The 22,410-nt window shown below is 36.9% G+C and overlaps 1 protein-coding gene across 2 annotated transcripts in view; it reads left to right on the plus strand.

The window, feature by feature from the left end:
- Positions 1-2,321: 2,321 nt before the first annotated feature.
- GREB1L (GREB1 like retinoic acid receptor coactivator) overlaps positions 2,322-22,410 on the plus strand; it is a 272,153-nt gene continuing 252,064 nt past the window's right edge. For both annotated transcript variants that reach the window (XM_053664384.1, XM_053664385.1), the window contains exon 1: positions 2,322-2,461. The gene's annotated coding sequence lies outside the window, so the exon portion shown is untranslated. The remainder of the gene's footprint in view (positions 2,462-22,410) is intronic.

Consider the following 22,410-nt stretch of genomic DNA (forward strand, 5'->3'; position numbering starts at 1 on the left):
ACATGATGAAGGATGTGTAAACAATGAAGTTGACACTAGGTATATACGCAAATAAATTCAGGGCAAGAGAATTTATTATCTAATGAAGGAGACATTGAAATGGTTCCATCTACCAGAATATAGTATATTACTATCACTAACTTTTAACCTTGTTAGGGACTTTTAACCTTGTTAGGTGCAGTTCCCACTACACCACCTGGCTCATGGTAGGTGTTCAATGAATATTTGTTGATTGAATGAAGAATCCTATAATATTAGTCTAAGGTCCTTGAGCAACTGTGCCAAATTTACCTTCACATCTACAAAGTCTACTGTGCTTGGCACTCAGCACACTGTCCTTGAACTAAAAGTGAGAGAAAACTGCACTGTGGTTTTACCATACTTTCAGGCTACTTTTACCATTGTTCCCAGGTTTCTTATCTTTAAAATGGAAAGTGTCCCCCTCCCTAACTATACAGACCTTGTGAAAGATCAAGATTTTCAAAAGATTCTCATCTGCTTTAACCTGTTGTGAGCTTAGTTTATATTCACCAGGTAAACATGAAATCTCAGGTTTCTACCGCCTTTTCCACCTATATGGCCAGTTCCCGTGGTGAGTTTGCTAACTGACACTGGGTTCCTTTTCCATATGTTTAGTTATACTGCTAAACATCTACACCTTTCTATACGGTAGTTACTGAAAAACCACATCAATTTCACTTACTAAACCTGTATTGTGAGGAAAATCCAGAATTGTGGGAAATACAGTGACTATTGAGAAAGTCATGTTTCCTGCCTTCGTGACCCATAAAAGTGTTTCTATGCATTTTTTTTAAAAGACTGGACAATAGGAATTCAATTGTAAAACCAAACAGAAACCATTTCTGCTCCTTATCCGCACAAAGAACAAACTTGATTTTTTAAAAAATGGCACTTGAGTGCATCTTCCCATTGGAGGAGTGAGAGAAGACAATCCGAACCACAAATAAATCACTTACTTTTGTTAGTCACAACTGAACTATGTCTTCAGTTATTTCCTGGAGATTCCAACCTTCCAGTCAATTCCCTCTGTGTCTACCGAAAGCGGCGGCGTGAGGTGCGGGGGAGGGCGGGATGCATTTTAAGAAAAAACAGACAAGACAAACACACACAATTTACTGACTTAAAGATCATATGAGGCCTAATTTAATTAAGGCTGTTTTTAAACTATAATTGACAAATGATACAGTAACAATAGAATAATAACCTACTCGCCGAGGCAGTGTGCCCACTTTCAAAACCATGCTCTATCCGGGACTCTACTAGCCACAAAGTACTAAAAATAGATAAACTTTTCTTTACCTAGACTCTTCTACCACACCCAGCATGGAGTTGCTTCTTTCAGAGTGTGGGCCACCCACTGAAGGAGTCTAGCCTCTTATCTCTGGCAATAATGACAGTTTTGAAAAAATGGAGCTACATCTCTAACAAGAAAAATCGCCGGCTGTGAAAAGTGGAGCTAAATCTATCACGATCGGGCCGCAGCATCTCTCCAGAGCGTTTGTCCCTGCGGCACCGGTCGAGGCCCTGGATCCCCTGGAAGGGGCTGTCCCTTGGGGCGGAGGATCCCTTTCGGCCCGTGAAGTTCGGAACGGGCGGTGGCGAGCCGGCAGCCTCCCCGAGCGCGGGACCGGCGTGCTCACCCAAGAGGTGCAAAAGTCGGCTCTGGCCCGGGCTCAGGGGCTCGGTTTGGTTTTGTTCGCGTTCGGCTCGGGCACTAACCCCCTTCATGCAAAAGGCCAGGGATTTTGACCCACCGTTGCCCAGGCGGAGTTCACACTTAGAGGTTTTTAATCTCCGTTCTCTTGACAGAGAAAGCAGCCGCTCAGTGAGACGAGAACACTCAGTAAACGCGGGACCAGCGAGAAAATCATTTTTTTTCTTGGCTGTGCGCGTCAGCCGCACCGGGGGGCAATCTCGCTTCAGAAGACCCGCTCCACACCCCGCCGTGGCCACACCCATCATTTGTGCTGGGGAGTTTGTAAATGGAGGCATGAAACAGTGGACCGAAGGCGCCACTGTATTGGTGGGGGGCGTCCTAGGCGGGGGCGGGTGAGGCACTGTGCCCACGACTCTCCAGGGCAAGGGAGCTTTAAAGGGGACTCGCGGGCGCCGAGGCTGCAGGAGGCCGAAGGACACGGCGTGGGAGGAGATGCTGGGGTCCCAGCCGCGGTGGTTCTGGGGAAGCGGGAGGGGCAAGCACCTGAGGAATCCGCCTCCGGCCTCGGCGGCCGCCGCCTCGCTCCGCCCCGGGGAACTGAGCGCGCGGCCAGCACGTCTGCCAGAGAGACGCCAGCCACCGGCGGCGCTAGCACCTCGGAGAAGGGCGGCCTCGGCGAGCGGAGGCGCAGCGCTGGGACCCGGACTGGGGGTGGGGAGACGAGCCCCGGCCGAGACGAGGGCCACCCCCTGGTCTTCTGCCCTCGCGCCACTCCAGGGCCAGGTGAGCGGCTGCGGGGACACTGGGGCGCGGGCGCGGGGGAGGCAGAGGTGAGAGGTCGCGAGCCGGGCGCGAGCTCACGCCTCTGCCCGGCAGGAGCTGCCCTTTGGCGGGCTGCGGACACCCTCCCTGCGCGGGGAAGCGCCGGGGCAGACTTTTTCTGGAGAGGAGGACTTAGGCAGGCGGAGCGGGGATGTGAGCGAGAGCTCGTTTGTATGGCGAGGGCAGGCGCCGGTGCCAGCCCAGACCCGAACCCGTTCTCCCCGCAGCCTCGCGTCAGCTCTCTGAGGGGACCCAGCTCTTGCGGTACGCGCCTGGAGGCCAAAGGCCTGTCACCCCGAGCCCTCCTCGCTGCCTTTGTGGCGGGAGCGAGGAAGCCGGAGAGTGGAATGAGGGAGGCTGCGGCGCGTCTGGGATCTTCAGGCTGAAACGGCGGGGGGGGGGGGTGTCCGGGACCCCTCTCCCGGAGCCTGAGGGGTGGTGAGGGGCTCGCGGGAGCGGAGGGGCGGCAGGTAGGGAGGCGCGGAAGCGGCTTGAAGAGGATGGAGAGAGCTCAGCTGGGGAAAGTTGAGAGCGGCCAGCGGTGGCTCTAGCGTTCGCTCGGTGTCCCTGGGTTTCTTCGCTCCACGCTAAATGTCACTTCGTCGCGAGCGCGCGCGCGCGTGTCTTCTGGCCATCATTTCCATTTCTCTGTGAGTGGCTAAGGACCACTCACCCTTTTCCTGAACGATACACAAAAGGTTGTATTGACAGCTGCTCCTGACGCACGTAGACAACGAAGTGAGGTGCGTGCGCGGGCCGGGTGAAGGTGTGATGGTGAGGCGGTTTGCTCGAGTAAATCAATTCCTTCAGTCTCTCGAGGTCCATTGAGAGAATTTCTGTGTAGATTCAGTCAGTGGGCTTTCTCAGTTAGAGCGAACCCAAGTAAGGTCTAGAACAGGATTCGTCTGCACGGGAGCCGCTGCTGAGGTGGACGGGATCAGGAGACACTCTCAAGCCTGCTCCTTTCCTCTGTCGGATGTGACTGCCACAAGATCCTTACGCGGCCAGCACCCCGCCCCAGCCCTCTGTCCCCTGTTGAGAAGATAGAAACCAAACTTTAAATTCTGTGTTTCACACCTTTACAGTTCCCTCCCTTAAGATGGAAGATCTCATATAAGTCTCTTTTTAAAAACATAACCATTTAAATCCGGGAAGAGATTTTCTACAAAAGGTTTTTGAATTAAATGGCTCCTCTGCACATTTTCTTCCTTGAATCCTGGAATTCTGCTTTGAATTTTATGACTGTTGGTTCTTCCTCTGTCTGATTATATCTCTGTGTTTTCACAAGTTGCGATCCTGGAAACTTATTTAAAAGAGAAAAAAGTAAAAAGAATAGTTTTATTGAAAATATTTAGTAATAGAATTGTACACCTATAGGCATGTGTTTAAAGGGAAATTTTTAATTAAGGTATATCGAAAAGTGATATATAGAGAGTAAAAATTTCTAATTGTGTAAAGTAAACTCTCTCGCTCCCATACTACCAATGCCCTAGTCCTCCTCCCCAGAGGTCACCACTGTTGTCAATTTCTTGTATATTCTTCCATAAACTTCCTATTAAAATAGAATTGCATTATGGAAGTAAAAAGAAAGGAACTGCATATAAGAATGAACTATGTATTAATTATGATAGGTATTAATTTGATGTCCACTCATGATGACATTTGAACCTTTTATTTGGCCTAAGGCAGACTTATTACAGCTGAAGACCAGTTAGAATGCTAAATATCATAGACCAAGTGTTCAGTAGAAAGCAGAACCATTAAACTGTTATTCCACCCCACCCCCATTGTCCCTTTTTCTGCAGTTGATTTTTATAATTGTTGATTTTTCCCTCCATTTGGGAACTCTTTATGATACAGAGAATGATACAAACTATAGTTTGTTCTGTCCAGTGCAGTATATATCTGAAGACATTGAAAGGACATATTTATATTTCTGTTAATATGACATAATATAAAAATTTTAATGTAAAGGGAAAAATAGGAAGGCCAAGTTTAAGACATTTGTTCATATGTCTTAGCTCCAGGCCTGGTTTACTCTAGCTAAATGAAGTCACTTTTTTAGAAATACTTTTGTTTCCCCTGCCTGCCTCCTACCCCCTAGCTCAGTAAAAGGAATTGAACTGCAGGGCTTCTAAGGGTCCTTCTCACTTCAAAATTCTGTGATTAAAATAGTGGTTTCTTTAGGTGTCCTAAGACTGGCTAGGGATAACTCTCTGTTGGACCTATGGGTATGAGACAGTGGAGTGACCATATAAAATCATGAATGGTAGGTAGATTCATAAAGAGGAAGTTATAGATGTTTAAAACATGTTCATACTCTTGTGAGACTGATATTATTAGAGAACAACTACTTTACTTTTCCACAAAATGTCTGTTTATGGTACTGAAAGAGGCCAAACCCTGGGCTAAATGGGTCTCCATGCATCCACTTGTATGGCTATAGAGAATAAATTTTCTTCACAGCTCATGGTACCATTTGGGGGGAAATTACTCTTATGAAAATCTTAATTTTCTTTTTGGTAAAGTGGTAATACAGTTCATTTACCTACTTCAAATGGGACTTGATATGACTTAATTAGTAATTCTCAAAAGTATTTAGAATATGATATCCCTTATAGCTAAGATATTTTAGTTTATACATATTCATCTAGAGATTATGTTATTAGCAGAAAACTTTTCTAATCTCTTAAACACCTGCAGCCTCTGGGCTAATGGTTCCTGGATGGGTGCAGGGAGCTAAGGAGTCATTGCAAGGTTATGACTGCAAAAGAAGTAGCTTATTTTAGTCACTATATATAATTTCAACTAAGGAATTTCAAAAGAACACTGTAAGTAGTGATTGCAAATATTGATATTAAGAAGGAAATCTCATATTTTAAAGCTTCAGAATCACCAGTAAAGAGCGTTACATAATATTTTGAATAAATCTGTAATGTAAATTATAGTGAAGTTTTAGAAATTGTTATTGGGATGATATGAATATGAACTAGAAGGATAGATTTGTAGAGGTGCTTAATCTTGGTTGATAAAACTGACAAAAAAAGAAAATTAAGTATTAGTAGTGAAATTCTAACATGGAATCATTTTTATTTTTTCCAGTTTTTTTCCCAGTCTTGCCATATGAACATATATTTTTACAGATGTCTCATCATATTGCTGATACCTTTTAACTCTGATTTTCTTAAACATTTTGCTATAATTTACTTCCTATTATTTGTAGCTAGTTTGTCATACCATAATTTGCTTAGCCCTTCCTCCATTTTGAGATATTTTTCCTAATATGTTAAAAATACGTAATGACCATTCTCATGAATGTAACTTTCTTCTCATTCTTTTTTAAAAACTTCCTTAGGATTGTTTCCCTAGAGAGGCAGTATAGTGTCGTTGTTATTGGGTGGGCTCTAAAATAAAGATTCTGGGTCCAAAACCCAGCTTCATCACTTATTGGCAATATTGGGCACAAAACTTATGTTCTTAGAGCTTTCTAATCTGTAAAATGGGTATAGTAATAACTCTCTACAAAGTTGTTAAGGTTAAAAAGCCATACCACATGAAAATATATTTTTTAGTTTTGATTTTTATTAGAAATTTTATGATTTCTGAGTAATAACCAAATTACTTTCTAAAAGAATTATATAAATTTATAGTTTATTAGCAATCTATGTGTGTGCTTGTTATTTTAAAACATTTTTATTATTGTGGCTAATTTGTGTTATCAGTGTAAAATTGTATCCCTTTGTTTTGATTTGTGTTCCTTTGGCCTTGTGAGAAGTGAGAGGAATTTTTTTACTCATATTGCTGTAGTTTTCTGCATGGACTGCTTCATCACCTTAGTTATTTTTAACTAATCTATAAGGTGGGCATACAGGACAGGTCAGTTTCAGAACCAAATTTCCTAATAGGTTCTTTCCAGGTAATTGTAGTTTTCTTGTATTCTGATAGTAATTTTATTAGTTTTCATTTTTAATCTTAGAAAAGTAGTTAAAATTAATAAATTATATATATATATATATTCTACTTAAGTGTAGATTCAACCCTCTCTGTTTTCTTTTGAAGGGCTGATTTATAATTACCATTATTGTTATTATAATCTAGTGGGTTTTTACCAGGAATGCTTCTCAGAACTTGGGGGGAAAATCAGAGAGAAAATTTCATGATTTCTAATCGCGTTATGTTTTGGCTACAAATGGATAATGAAGTTATGCCCTCTGACTTGAGTTCTTACATAGTCAAGGTAATTTAGACTACACAAAAGCATGCTCTTGTAACTTTCTGAGTTCCAGCAGCCCTGATATTTCTGGCAAACACACACCCAATGTGGATAACAGCAGCTCTTTGTGCTGCTGAGCCCCAGGAGAGCTCCCTATTGTGTACTTTCCTTCCCTCCCATTCTTGACTGACTGGCCATAGCAACTCCACCAAGTCCAGATGTGAAGCTCCCACAGAGACTCCTCTCTTCTACCCAACAGTCTATTTATCCCTACCACCCACCCCTTCAGCGTATTTGCTTTTGTTTTATGTTGTAGAGAATTCACTATCTTTTCAAGGTAATGGTTTCAGATTTTATCTTTAATCTTTTTCTCTGTTGGATGAGTGTCCCTACAGTAGAGACTATTGGCATGTTTAGCATAGATTAACACATAATCAGCACTTGATAGAAGTTTATTGCTGTGAACCATATGTTATATGGTCTTCTCTGTACTAGGACATGGTTCTACTTGTATGATACCAGTCTGAAGAAGCTAGCTCCATTCCTGTCCTGGATTGCTGTGTTTGCCTATATTACCATTGTTATGAGTTAGGAAATCTGTTCTGGCTCTTTTAGCTTCTGCGTGTTTAGGGGAGATTCTTAATTCCTATACCTTACTTGTCTTCTGTAAAATGGGATTAACAATCATTGCTCTAATTATCAACCTTCTGCACAGGATTATTGTGAAAACAAAGTAAAATAATAAATGTTGGGGAAAAGGGTGTACAAATTTATATTCCATTGTCAAAATTATACATTATCACTATACTTCCAGAAGTGTCCATATCCTTGAGAAAAATTTCTTCTCATTGTGGAGCTAAAAATTCTTGGGGCCCAACCCAACATATTCAATCAGAAACTTCAGGGTTGGGGACCTACTGGTCTGCATTTTAACAACCCTTCTGATGCTGAACCACTGCTTGAGAGGGTAGGAAATGTCAACAACTAGAAAAGCATTCTTCTGCTAGTTGAATGTTAGTTTTAAAATAATCTAGATCTATCATGACATCACTTTGAATGCTAAGTATGAAGTGGAAGTTAACTATTCTTATTAGCTGCTGTTTATATTTTAATCTGTTAAAATTTAATTCAGAGCAGCAATTGTAAAATCAGTTGCTTGTGGACCGATCAGGTAATCTGAGTGAGTGAAGCAGGAACCCTGTAAAATAATAAGGGGATAATGAGTTCTGGTGTACAAGATATCTGAAGGTGGCAGAATTTCTAAGGCTCCACTGATATTTGCCTGGTTGAAGTATGGGTCACTGTTGCCAGATCATTTGATTTTTAAAGTAGAGCTGGAAATTTGTTTTTTATATGAATTTAAATGTTGACAATAAAATTGAAAGAAAATATATGGACTCAACCAATCTGGAAGCCAGGTAGTTTTCTACCTCTCATGTAATTAACATGGGTGAGAATATTTGCCCTTAAATAAGTATGACAGAAAAAACAATTTTGTTTAACATTACTATTAAAGAAGTGCACATGGCCCTGGCTGGTGTAGCTCAGTGGATTGAGCACGGGCCTGGGAACCAAACAACCATGGTTCAATTCCCAGTCAGGGCACATGCCTGGGTTGCAGGCCAGTTCCCAACAGGGGACGCATGAGAGGCAACCATACATTGATATTTCTCTCCCTCTCTCCTTCCCTTCCCCTCTAAAGATAATAAAATCTTTTTAAAAAAATAAGTGCATATGAAAACCACATGACATTTTTCAACTTTCAGGTTATAAAGATTCAATAGATTGATAATATCTAGTGTTGGCAGCAGAGTAAAGAAGTGGTTATTGTTATAAACTGTAGAGTGAAGGCAAAATAATTACAACTTTTCTGGAGAGCAATTTGGCATCATTTATCAAGACTTTAAATGTCTGTACCTTCCCTATTCAATATGCTATTTAATTTAAGTCAGCATTATGAGGTTTGTCCAGAAAAAGTCCAACCTTTGTTAGTATAATGAGAACAGTTTTCATAACATCGATGTAACCTGGCAGTCAAGGAGAATGGACTGGAATGCCCGTGCATGGACAATGATGATTTTACTGTACCTAGTCAGTGGGGGCAGTGGATGTTGTTTAGTGAGAAGTGTATTCTGTGGCCATTGCATTCAAAATGACAAGAGTGAGCCCTGGCTGGTGTAGCTCAGTGGACTGAGCATGGACCTGCAAACCAAAATGACAGAGTGAGTAGAGCAATGAATCTGTGTCAAATTTTGAGTTAAGCTTGAACATTCCTCCACTGAAACTGTTTGGATAATTCAGAAGGCTGCAGCTATGGACAGTGGTGATTGACAGCTTCATCACAACAAGGCTTCTGCTTATGCATCACCTCTTATGCAGGTTTTTTTGCCAAAACATCAAATCACCCAAATCACCCACTCATCTCCGCTGTAGCCCAGATTTGGCACCTTGCGACTTCTGGCTTTTCCAAAACTAAAATCACCTTTGAAAGGGAAGGAATTTCAGGCCATCAGTGAGATTCAGGAAAATATGATGGGGGCAGCTGTTGGTGATTGGGAGAACTGTGTGAGGTCCCAAGGTGCCTGCTTTGAAGGGAACTGAGGGGTTATTGTTCTATGTATAGTGTTTCTTGTATCTTGTATCTTGTTCAATAAATGTCTCTATTTTTCTTATTACATGGCTGTATACATTCTGGACAGACTATATATATACAACTAAAGATTCAGTTTCTCAGTTACACTGGTCACATTTCAAGTGCTTAATAACTGTATGTGGTTGGTGGCTACCATATTGGACTGTGAAGATACAGGACATTTCCATTATTAGAGAGTTGTATTGAACAGCACTAGTCTAAACTCTTTGACACAGAGATTTCCCTTCTAGGAACTTGTTAGAAAAAAATAATTAGACAAAGCACAGATGTGTATAATGCAAACATCATCTGAAACATTTATAAGAGTAAAATATAGGAACTAAACATCGTGTTTTTATTAAAAGTTAAGTTTCATTAAACATCCATGATATATTGTTAAGTGGAATATCCTTACTGTAGAATAATTTTATTTATTTGAGTAGATAGCTTAGTTACATAGAAATTAGGGGAATAATTTTTCTCCCTGATTAATGCATAGAAGCATAACAGAACTTTCCCTTTTTAGCCTACAATTGTTCTCATATTGTAGAATAGGTTCATTTTCACCAAACAGTGAGCAGAGATACTTGACATCTTTCAAAGCTTCATCAGTATCAGCTGGGTTTCTGTTAGAAATTCAGAATCTCAGGCTTCACTTGAATATCACTGAATCAGATCTCTAGCAGGGCCTAGGAATCTGTGCACTGAAAGCTCTCCACTTACTGGCTATATGTATCTTCTATCACTGAGTCTCAAGCTTAATTTGTTTTGGCTTGGCCAAGGGAAATCCTCTTGAATTCTGTCCAGGCACTGTTCTAGGTATTTCAGATGCTGCATGAAGAAAACTAACAAATATCTCTGTCCTTATGGAAATCAAACAGGAAAAAAGGTAAAATACATTGTATTTTAGATAATGAGAGGTGTAGAGAGGAAAATGAAGCAGCAAGGGGAATTTTAAAGTTAGATGGGAATTGAAATTCTCTAGAAGGTGTCACTGATTAGTGACACCTGAGTGAAGACCTGAACGCTACAAGGGATGCGAACCATTGGAAGATTAGAGGAAGAACATTCTTGGATGTTGTGAGGAGGTAACCAGGAGGCCAGTGCTGCAGCTGCAGAGGCAAATGACAGAGGGAGTGGGGGATTAGGTCAGAGAGTAATCTAGATCTTTTGACTTCAAAACTCTTTGTTCTCTCTAGTATACCACACTCCTCAAATTCTTTGGTTAATCAGTTTGTAAATAGATCAGACAACCTTAAATTCACTGTTTTTCTGTGTAATCTTTCAACACCTGCCTTATTTGCCTGGGGTGCTTGTTAAATGAGGATTATTGGTTTCTTAACCTGCAGAATAGTAGTTTCTAGGGTGGGACCCTGGAATGTGCATTTTAACAACCTATCCAGGAGGGTTTTGTGGACACACAAGTCTTAGAACCACTCCTTACAGTTATCGTTCTGTAAATTTAGTTTTTATAGAGCCGGTATGCCTAAAATTGTTGTCATTGCCTACAGAAGTCATGCTGTAAAGAGAAGATATTTATTTCTTGCATTTTTAATGATTTAATTGACACTACTTATAGAAAGTTTGTGTATATATCTCTACTGGAGTACTCAGGGAACTTTAAGACAATTACCATAATTCTTAATCAGAGGGTGGGGGAACCTTTTCACTTGAGGATTCTGTCTTCCCCTCATCCAGTCTGTTCTGTTTGTTGGAAAGTACAACTTTAAATGTATTTGATTTTTTTCTGTCATGTTTTCCTTTTCTTTTTTTCTCTTTTTATCTCATTTTGTTTTCTTTCTTCTTCCCTTTCACTTCTTGAAATCTAAACATCCTAAGTTAAATACCATTAACTTTTTGGTGGACATTCTTTTATGTATTTCTATGCAGGTTTATATATATTCAACAGCACAAATAATTTTACATAATGGAATCATATTATGTTTTTCAAAAAACTAATCATATCTTTAAAAAAAATTAGGGAACCTAAAGTTCCTCTTTAACCTACCTTGTCATGCCAACAGTGTGGCCGATTTGCAATTTACTTTGTTATAACTTTTTCCATGATCATGTAACCTTATATATATAGTATATTTTCAGTATGTTGTATATATTATCATTATATATGTATATATATAATGTGATATATATAATAATCTTTCTTATTTTCACTTAATAATTCATAGGGGATATATCTCTAAATAAACTGGTATGGCTCTTATTTACTTTTTTAATGACCACATAATATTCTGTAGTATACATATTCTACAGTTAATGAACTTACTACTTCATTGAAGGCCATTTATTATAACCAAGAAATAGAGGTAGATATTAAAAGACAGGCATATCTGACTATATAATGTAAAAACATTTTTGTAAAGCTAAAAAGAGCCATAAACAAATACCATAGACAAATGACAGATTGGAAAAAAATCTCTACATATGAAGAAAGAAGACTATCATCTATGGTATATGAGGAACTCCTAACAAAATGATACTAAAATATTTTATGAAACTTAATTTTTAAATATTTTGCACATGATATGACTAGGTCATTCACAGAAGCACAATTCCAAATGATCGAAAACTACCAAAAATGCTCAGCCTTAATAGTTGTTTGAAAATGCAAGTTAAAAATAATAATAAACTATGACTTGACACCTACTTGATGTTAATGTAGAACTTTAATGCATATTAAAATTTTCAGAACCACTTCGTTTATTTTTGAAAATATATACAGAAACTTTTGTGAAAGTTATATTAAATCTATAAAACAATTATTTCCAAAGGTTTTTAGTTTGCTCAGAGAAGTTGAGGTAGATTGACTTTTATACCCTTTAAACTCAGCTCACATGACAGAGGATGAGAACAGGGCTTGGAAAATTAAATTTTGTAATTAACTGCATAACATTTTAAAATTCAAAAGCATTTCTTTTCATTTGAAACCAGAGATTGTTGAATTTTAGAGCTCTAGAGCAATCTATCCCGAAAGGAAAACAATGGGCCATACGGTTTACTTGACTTCCCAAGGTCACCCAGCTAGTCCTGCATGTTTTCTGGTTTACCATATTGTTAGTCAGTGTCTTCTAATACTGTTTATTGCAGCTAATATACAGAAATATTTTATAATATTTCAATCTCTTTTCCATTTTCAAAAAAGTATGAAATATACAACACTTAGAGAGGCTATACTTTCTGTAATTTGTTTAGATTTTAAGTAGAAATAACATGAAAATAATATACTCATATAAAATCAAAGAGACATCACTTTACAATCTTATTACCCTTACAAAATGAGCTGTTTCCCCAAGTTTGCTTCAAGTGTTTATCTATGTGCATTAATGATTTTACATAGTAATAATGTTTCTCTAATTTTTCCAAAATCTTTTGGTAACTTTGACTTTCAGGCTTTTTAATAAAGCTGGTCAGCTTGATTCTACCTTTTCTTTCTTCTGACTTTTTTTATGCATGTTATTGTTAAGCCTTGAACATTGCTTCATATGCACCTCCAAACTTAAGAAAATGTCTTCAATGGCTATCAATTGCGTAGTTTAGCATTTTCCGGAGGGTGTCTCCCCAAACATTAGTTTCCTGATATAATGCTGCCAGCTGTATGAAATAGAACAAAAACCTAAAGATGTTAAATAGTAATGAATTGGCTATATACCCAGAATGTCTGAGGGGAAATGGAGGAAGTCAATTTAGGTGTCACCAAGGGCCCATGTTCTTTTGGTCATTCTCTGCCATCCTCAGCTTGTTGGTGATTGTCTTTCATCTTGCCTCTTCATTACTCCAACGTGTCAGTACTTCCAAGCCTCACAAAGTTTGACTAAAGTCAGAAAAACGTTCTTTTTATGCAGGCTAAATACTTTTTAGATGTCCCCAATCTCACTAGCCAGAATTTAACACACTGGCAGCAGCCACCTACTGTAAGAAAAATAGATATACCGTGAGTGATGTGGAATAACAAAGGTTCGTTCTCAGATGAGCATGCAAAAGCTCTGGAGTTATTACTATTGAAGAAAAGGAAATTGTTGATTAGGAAACCAGCAGTGTGTGTCATGAAATCCAATTTCCTCACTTCCCTTCAAGACTTTTCATAATCTGACCTCATGATAATTTAATATAAAACCTCTATTCTAGACAAGCCCATCAGTTGTTTCTCCTGTTCCTGTGCACTTCAGTCTATGGCTTAACTCATGTTTCTCCTAAAAATTTCTTCATATTCTCTAGAGCTTGCCATGACTATTTAAATTAAAACTAATTAAAGTTAAATAAAATTAAAAATTCAGTTTCTCAGGTAAACTGATTGCATTTCCAGAGCTTAATGGCCACATGCAGCTACTGTATTAGACCACACAGGTATAGAATATTTCTGCCATTGCAGAGAGTTCTTTGAACATTACTGTACTAGGGACTTTTGCAAATTATATTTGTTACTTAACCCAGTTTTTGCCAAACTACGGGCCAGCTATATCAAAGTCAACCAGAAATGCTGTTTAAATGCAGATTTTGAGCCCTAGGAGTAGGCCTCAGACCACCTCAAAAGTTGAAGAACCACTGCTTTGAGGTCTAGTTTAGTTTATTTCCTTTAGTGGAATATACTAAATACTGGAGTTTTCATTAATTTTCTCCTTCTCCAAACTTTGATAGCATTTATAGTTTATATATCACAGTTTTAGAATTTCATTATAGAAATTTATATTCTTTAATTGTTTCAGAAAACACTTGTTCTGAATATTAGAGTGTAAGGCCCTTAAGAGGAGGTACTATGTTTTCGGTCTGTATTTTTCAAAATGTCTAACAGAATGTTGAGCACATAGTAAATACAAAGTATTTTACATTTGACAGAATTGACGGTCTATTTGGTTGGCAGTTCTTTGAAAAACCATAATTCTGTGTGTAGAATTGGAAATGGAAGATGGATGATAGTAAGAGTATTCCCACAATATTTTTTCTTAATTTTATTTATTGGAAATAAAACTGAACATTCTAGATAGATTTCTAATAAATATTACATGAAGATGTTCTCTATAAGGTTTAGATTTGCAGCATTAAAAAATAGGCTGTTTTATTATTTATTTTAGTTTTTTATTGAATTTATTGGGGTGACAGTGGTTACTAAAATTATGTAGGTTTCAGGTATATAATTCTATAACATCATCTGTATATTGTATTGTGTGTTCACCACCCAAAGTCATGTCTCTTTCTATCACCATTTATGCCTTCTTCACCCTCTTGTATCTCCCCTCACCTTCCTTTCCCTCAGGTAATTAACATACTGTTGTCTGTGTCTATGAGTTTTGCTTGTTTGTTTGTTTGCTTGCTTGTTTAATCCCTTCACCTTTTTTACTCAGCTCCACAACCCCTCCGCCCCTCTTGTCAGCTGTCAGTCTGTTATCTGTGAGTTTGTTTCTATTTTGTTTGTTACTTTATTTTGTTCACTAGATTCCACATATTAGTGAAATCATGTGGTGCTTGCCTTTCTCTGTTTGGCTTATTTCACTTAGCCTAATGCTCTCCAGGTCTACCCATGCTGTTGCAAAGGGTAATATTTCCTTCTTTTTTTATGGCCCTGTAGTATTCTATTATGTAAATGAACCACAGCTTTTTTATTTACTCATCTACTGATGGACACTTGGGTTGCTTCCAAATCTTGGTGATTGTAAATAACACTGCAGTGAACATACGGGTGCATATATTCTTTCAAATTAGCTTTCTTCAGATATATTCCCAGTGGAATCACTGGGTCATAAGGCCTTTCCATTTTTAATTGTTTGAGGTTACTCCACACTGCTTTCCACAGCAGCTGCACCAATCAGCGTTCCCATCAACAGTGCCTGAAGGATTTCTTTTCTCCATATCCCTGCCAATACTTGTCGTTTGTTGATTTATTGATGATAACCATTAGACAGGTGTGAAGTGATATCTCATTGTGGTTTTAATTTGCATCACTCTGATGGCCAGTGAGTTGAGTATCTTTTCATATGTCTGTTGGCCATCTGTATGTCCTCTTTGGAGAAATGTCTATTCAGGTCCTTTCTCCATTTTTAAATTGCAGATGTGTTCTCCAATTCCATGAGTTGTCTTTTCATTTTTTTATGGTTTTCTTTGCTGTGAAAAACCTTTTTAGTTTGATGTAGTCCCATTTGTTTATTTTTTCTTTTGTTTCCCTTACCTAAGGAGACATATCAGAACAAATATTGCTATGAAAAATGTCCAAGATTTTACAGCCTTTGCTTTCTTCTAGGATTTTTATGGTTTTGAGTCTAACATTCAAGTCTTTAATCCAGCTTGAGTTTATTCTTGTGTATGGTGTAAGAGGGTGGTCTAGTTGCATTTTCTTTACACATACATGTCCAGTTTCCCAACATCACTTATTGAATAGACTATCTTTACCCCATTGTATGTTCTTACCTTTTTTTGTCAAATATTAATTAACTCTAAAGGCATTGGTTTATTTCTTGGCTCTTTGTTCTGTTTCATTGATCTGTATGTCTGTTTTTTTGCCAGTACCATACTGTTTTGATTACTGTGGCCTTGTAATATAGTTTGATATCAGGTAGTGTGATTCCTCCAACTTTGTTCTTGTTTCTCAAGATTGCTGCAGTTATTTAGGATCTTTTGTGGTTCCATAAATTTTTTTGGAATATTTGTTCTAGTTCTGGGAAACATATTGGTATTTTGATAGGAATTGCATTGAATCTATAGATTGATTTGTGTAGTATGGACATTTTAATAATATTAATATTATTTTCTATTTATGAACACAGTATATGTTTTCACTTATTTCCCTCTTCTTCAATTTCTCTTTTCAGTGTCTTATAGTTTTCCAAGTATAGATCTTTTACACCCTTGGTTAAATTTATTCATAGGTATTTTACTATTGTTGATGCAGTTATAAATGGAATTGTTTCCTTAGTTTCTCTTTCTGATAGTTCATGATTGGTGCATAAAAATACAACTGATTTCTGGATATTTATTTTGTATCCTGCTACTTTACTGAATTTGTTTATACATTCTGGTACTTTTTTGGTGGAATCTTTGGGTTCTCTATATACAGTATCATGTCATCTGCAAATAATGATAGTTTTACTTCTTCCTCTCCAATTTGGATGCCTTTTATTTCTTCTTCTTGTCTGATTGCTATAGCTAAGACTTCCAGTACTATGTTGAATAAAAGTGATGAAAGCTGATATACCTGTCTTGTTTCTGATATTAAGGGAAATGTTTTTAGTTTTTGACCATTGAATGTGACATTGGCTGTGAGTTTGTCATATATGGCCTTTAATCCCACTCTGCAGTGAGATTTTTTTATTTTAAATAAATGCTGGGTTTTATCAAATTTTTTTCTGTATCTATTGATATGATGATATAGTTTTTATCCTTTTATTTATGTGGTATATCACATTTATTGATTTTTGGACATTGTACCAACTTTATGTCTGAAAAAATCTCGCATGATATTGCTATATGATCTTTTTAATGTATTTCTGGATCCAGTTTGCTAATATTTTGTTTAAGATTTTAGCATCTATATTCATCAGGGATATGAGTCTATAATTTTCTTTCTAGTGTTTTTATCTGGTTTTAGAATTAGGTTAAATGTCTCTTTTAAAAGTGCTCTGATCTGTTGATTCTCTAGTGGATCATAAACTAATCAAACCTCCGGAGCCTTAGCTGATAGAGAAACTTCCTATTGCAACTGAACACCCTACATGAATGGGGTTTATTTCCAGGTAGCTGTTCTACCTACTTTGATAATTTAATAATCACCTGATTGTTAGAGCAGATTAAAGTCTTGGCGTATCATAGAATGACTGGAGCTCTATCTTCACCAGTTGGAGCACAGTGAAGGATCAAGAGAGTGATCAAGATAGTGATCCTTCACTGTAACAGTATTACTATTATCCATAATAGTAATATTAGTAATAATATTACTAATATCCATAATAGTAATATTAGTAACATTATCAACAATAGTAATATTTGTAATAGTGGTAGTGTGACCATCAGCATCTCACTTAGGAGTAATGTAAGAAAATGTTCTCTTACAGTCTCATTTGCATAATTTCACAAATTGTATAATTCTATGGGTTGATGTGAAAATAACTACATTCTCTGGTAGGCTTATTGTATTATTATATAAACTCAATTTAATTTATTATTTAAGAACTAAAATATTGAACAAATAAGTATTTTCCTCTGAGGCTCTTGATATGTATTTTTACTTTAAGACAGTTGATTCATAATTTGATTCCAGAACAGTCACATTTCTAAGATAATGGATCAATGTCCCAAGCCCATGCTGAGTACAAAAGAGACTCTCAATAAGTTTTAATTCTTTTTTCTCATCAGACTTGCCAAATAACAGCTGTCAGACTTCACCAGAGAGTAACAATCAGTACTAAATGTTGGCCTCCCAACTAATACTACCAAGTTCTTCTTTTTCTAGGAAAGTTGGACCATTTAAAAAATTACCTTTCATCCTTGTTCATATACACGGAACAATGTAATACTAGGTGTGATATTTTCATAGAATTCTTTGTCCAAAGATGTATAAGGAACTGTTTGATATTGGTAGGTATTAAATGAGCCATTTGCACAATCTACTTGAAGCTCTGTTGGAGGCTAGAAGTATAGTGTCTGGGTAATGGTATTTCAGATATTCTAAATGTTTGAGGTTTTTTGCCATCATAAAGACTCCTGAGTCAGTGGTGTGCCTTATCTCAACTTCTGCCTCCAGAGCAGAAACTGTGACGGAGTTGTGTAGTAATACATAGCATAGTTGCATATCTGGAGTTTCAGAGAGTGTGTGTATATGTCAGAAAATGTGTATATGCATACAACATAACCTTTAATATAAAATAACTATAAAGATCTTTATGACTCATCTATGCTTTTCTGCCTAGTCCTTTCCTGCTATTTAATACTTTAATTTATAGCAGGAATTAATAATTTAATCTAATAACTTAATAAAAATTAATGTACACTATTTTAAGCATTGTACATACATCATTTCTAATGCTCACAATGGCCTTGTAAAGTAAGCATTATGATCCTCATTTTTTTAAATCCTCACCCAAGGATATATTTATTGATTTTAGAGAGAGAGGAAGGGAAGCAGGGAGAGAAAGGGAAACATTAATGTGAGAGAGAAATATCACTGTGAGAGAGAAACATCAATTGGCTGCCACCCTAATGTGTCCCAACAGGGGATTGAACCTTCAACCTAGGTATGTGCCCTGACCAGGATGGAACCCACAGCCTTTCTGTTGTAATGGACAATGTTCCAACCAACTAACCCACCCAGCCAGGGCTATGATACTCATTTTTACAACTAAGAAAACTAAGCCTCAGAAGGTTTAAGTAAATTTCATAAGAGCCCACTGGTAGTAAGCAGAGAAGTCAGAATTTAAACCTACAGGCTGGCTGATTGCAAAGCCTTTGTTGTTACCTTTGTGTCATACTCTTGGGTACTGGTAAGTCAACTAGATTGCAAGATCTTAATGTCAGGAATTGTACCTTATCCTTTACTTGTATATTATCCAGCAAGATAACCTGTGGCTTGCTGCTCTTGCTGAAGGTGGTATAGATAGGTGGTTTTGTCTTTGTGTTTTTAAGGTTTTAATTACTTAATTATTTTTTTAAAGACTTTATTTATTTTTAGAGAGGGGAAGGGAGAGAAAGGGAAAGAGAAACATCAATGTGTGGTTGCCTCTTGAGTGCCCCCTACTGAGGACCAGGCATGTGCCCTGTGTGGGAATTGAAACTGCGACCCTTTGGTTCACAGGCTGGCACTCAATCCACTGAGCCACACCAGCCAGGACTTTTTAGACACAGGAAAAGGGAGGGAGAAAGAGAGGGAGAGAAACATCAATGTGTGGTTGCCTCTCACACGTCCCCTACTGGGGACCTGGCTCACAACCCAGGCATGTGCCCTGACTGGGAATTGAACCAGCAACCCTTTGGTTCGCAGGCCAGCACTCAGTCCTCTGAGCTGCACCAGCCAGGGCAGTGTTTTGTCTTTTTTGCTCACTACTCTATCTCCCCACCTAGGACAAGTACAGAGTTGTCCTTAAATAAGTATTTTCCAGTGAATGAATGAATGAATACCTCTCTATCTGTAGGGACCTGTTAGCTTCTTTCTATGCCAGTGGAATCCATCTTTAACCCAGACAAAACTTCTTTCAAACCTAAGCCACTGACTCCAAAGGAGCTGGGAGAAGGGAGGGTTGATGGAACAACATGAACTTATCATCTCTATTGGAGATACCAAGATGAGGCCCAGGTCCTTTGGAAGCTAGGTCAGTAGCATTATCTTTTGAATAAAGGATGGTAACAGGGAAAAATAAATCCCAAACAATTCCATGGCAGAATTGTTAGGAGGGAGATGCATTTTTCTTCTTTTTGAGCTTTACAAAATGATGTTTTTATAATCCTTCATGTATGTTCAGGTTATCATCAAATTTACTTATTTATAAATTTATTTGCATAATTTAGGCATTTGGACTTCAAATTTATTAATAAATATATCTTAGTTAATAACAAATAATTGAATGCCATATATTTCTAGGCTATACTGCATAGTGAAATAGAACCATGGAATTGATAGTCTGAAAAAATGTTTTGAAAAATGTGACAGATTTCTTGTACTGTATAAATGTTACAATTAATTTTGTTCATTAGATTTTAAATTGATAAGACTTCCAAAATCAAAACAGTGTGGGCTTACTTTTAGATACTGTTACATGAGAGATTACCAGACATCTGTATGGTGTTTACCCTTGGGAAGCTAAAGTTCACGTATTGCAAACAGACACCATAATTCTATCCTAGAGTAAAGTTTGTGTTTAACATGTACTGATTTTTTTTAAGGCTTTGAAGTTGTGATTGGCAACAGCAGTTATAATATCAAACTGCTTCTTAAGTTTTCTTTTGGATAAAAAGTAATTACTGCATCAAATTTACACTTATCCCTTACAAATTTACATTTATCACTTCCTTAAAAATTATTTTTCTTTTCATGGTTTTCCTACTGAGCAAGAAGTTTATATTCAATGTGAAAACAGAATTCTCCACTGGGCAGAAAATTAACAAGTCAACTTAATAAGTCTTTGTCAAGTACCTATAATTAGAAGGGTGCTTTGGAAAATGAGAAAGGAAAATAAAGAACTGTCCCTGATCATGAGGAAGCCTACAATCTAGTTAAAACACAGTTATGTATTTTGTGGCTTTGTAGATTTAGATCTAATTTTATTTAAACCATGTTCCACACTGTTAATGTAAGATTTATGTAATATGTAGGGATGTCATTTGTTCTGTTACCAAATACCAAAATTATAAAATAATTCAATTGAACCAATATGTAATGGAGATTTAATATCCATTTCATTTTTTAAGCTAGAAGATACTTTTAACTTTGTTCCTGAGGCATTGAGTGTAAAATTTGAAACAGTGCTGGTGATGTTGAGGAAATCATGGTGTGAGCCTTCAGTTTCTTAGTAACACTTCATGTACATCAAATATCTACAAATAAGACAAAAATTTGTGGCATGTGTATTTTGAGAAGGGTATATTAATTTCATCACAATTCAACTCAGATGCCTTTTTTTTTGCATCTTAGAGCAGAGACTAATTATAGTAAATAAGCTCCTTTTGAGACATTCTTTATGTGGTAAATTTAAGGTATGAGAAAATACCATTTAGACAGAAAGTGAATGAAAGCTTATATTGACCTTCATTCAGTGTGTTTAAAACACATTTATAGTCATATGAGATTACTTAGTTTCTACATTACTATCCTACTAATGTATATAGAAATAATGAACATTTGAAGCATGGATTATAGAGCATTTTCTTATAAATGCAATTCACTCTTTGAACCTTTGGCTTTTCATCAATTTTTCATCAGTGAGGGCTATGCACACTCTGATTTGGCCCTTGTTATAGGTTTCTCATTATGTACAGTAATAAAAAATAAGACAAATCAGTACCATTATTATGTTATCTGTTTACAATTTTTTAATTGAATTGAATTAAACTTTCTACCTGATTTGTGGCCACTGGAGAAAGGAAGGTACATGTTAAAGAAAGAAAAATAAAAAGAGAAAAGGCTGGAAGGATACCTAGAACTCACTACTTATACAATAATATTTTAGCTTTAAAGTCTGTTAATCGTTTATACTAAGGCCTAATAAAGAACAAGATCATAATTTAGTTGGCTGAATGCTAGCTCATTACATGTAGGTAATTTATTGTTGTATAGTTTTTGTTTTTATCCTATTTAAAAGCTGTTTTTTAAATTATGTGCATGAGAAGTCTGTTCTGAATTGACTTTCATTAGTAAAATTCTGTTTCAACCTATTTACAGATATGTTTCCTTTAACTCTTAAGTTAATATTAGCATATAAATCCTATTGCAATGATGTATAAATAAAACTGACTGATTTAAGAAAAATTGTGTAGTAACAATTTTCTCTCTCCTAAGAGATTTAAATCTCTGAAAACACTAATGTGTGTGGGATGGTTATGATGGTCCAGCTTTCTTTGTGTGTGTTTCATTCAAATGTAAATTTATCCTAGAGACTCTAAAGATGAGCTCAGAAGGTAGAGAATTTTAATTTGAATAGTCATTTTCTTCTTTTTCATGAACATTGAAATAAAACTGATTTTAGACTAAATGAACAGCCAATATTCAACTACCTTATTTTAAATGCTCTTAATGGGTTGTTAATTTTTTCACATTAGCAGTTTTTCTGAGATATAATTATTTTAAAAGAAAACATATATGCTATAACAACACTTCATCAGTTTCCAGTATGGAGCTGAATATTGTAGTACTGTGTGAAAGAAATCAGTAGTAGAAATGAGGCTATAGAAATACATTTCAAATAACTAAATCTGAGCTGTTAAAAAAAATTGAAGTTAGCAGAAGCACACTGACATATGTACCTGACCCACATGTACATATCTATATACTGTGTATATATTTAGACTATATTTTAAACTAGTGCTTGAAACTTAGTTTCATACTGTAAATATAAATCAAATTACAGGAACAAT

This window comes from Artibeus jamaicensis, unplaced genomic scaffold (genome assembly GCF_021234435.1).
Source record: "Artibeus jamaicensis isolate MK-2021 breed Jamaican fruit bat unplaced genomic scaffold, CSHL_Jam_final contig_354, whole genome shotgun sequence".
Taxonomy (NCBI): Eukaryota; Metazoa; Chordata; class Mammalia; order Chiroptera; family Phyllostomidae; genus Artibeus; species Artibeus jamaicensis.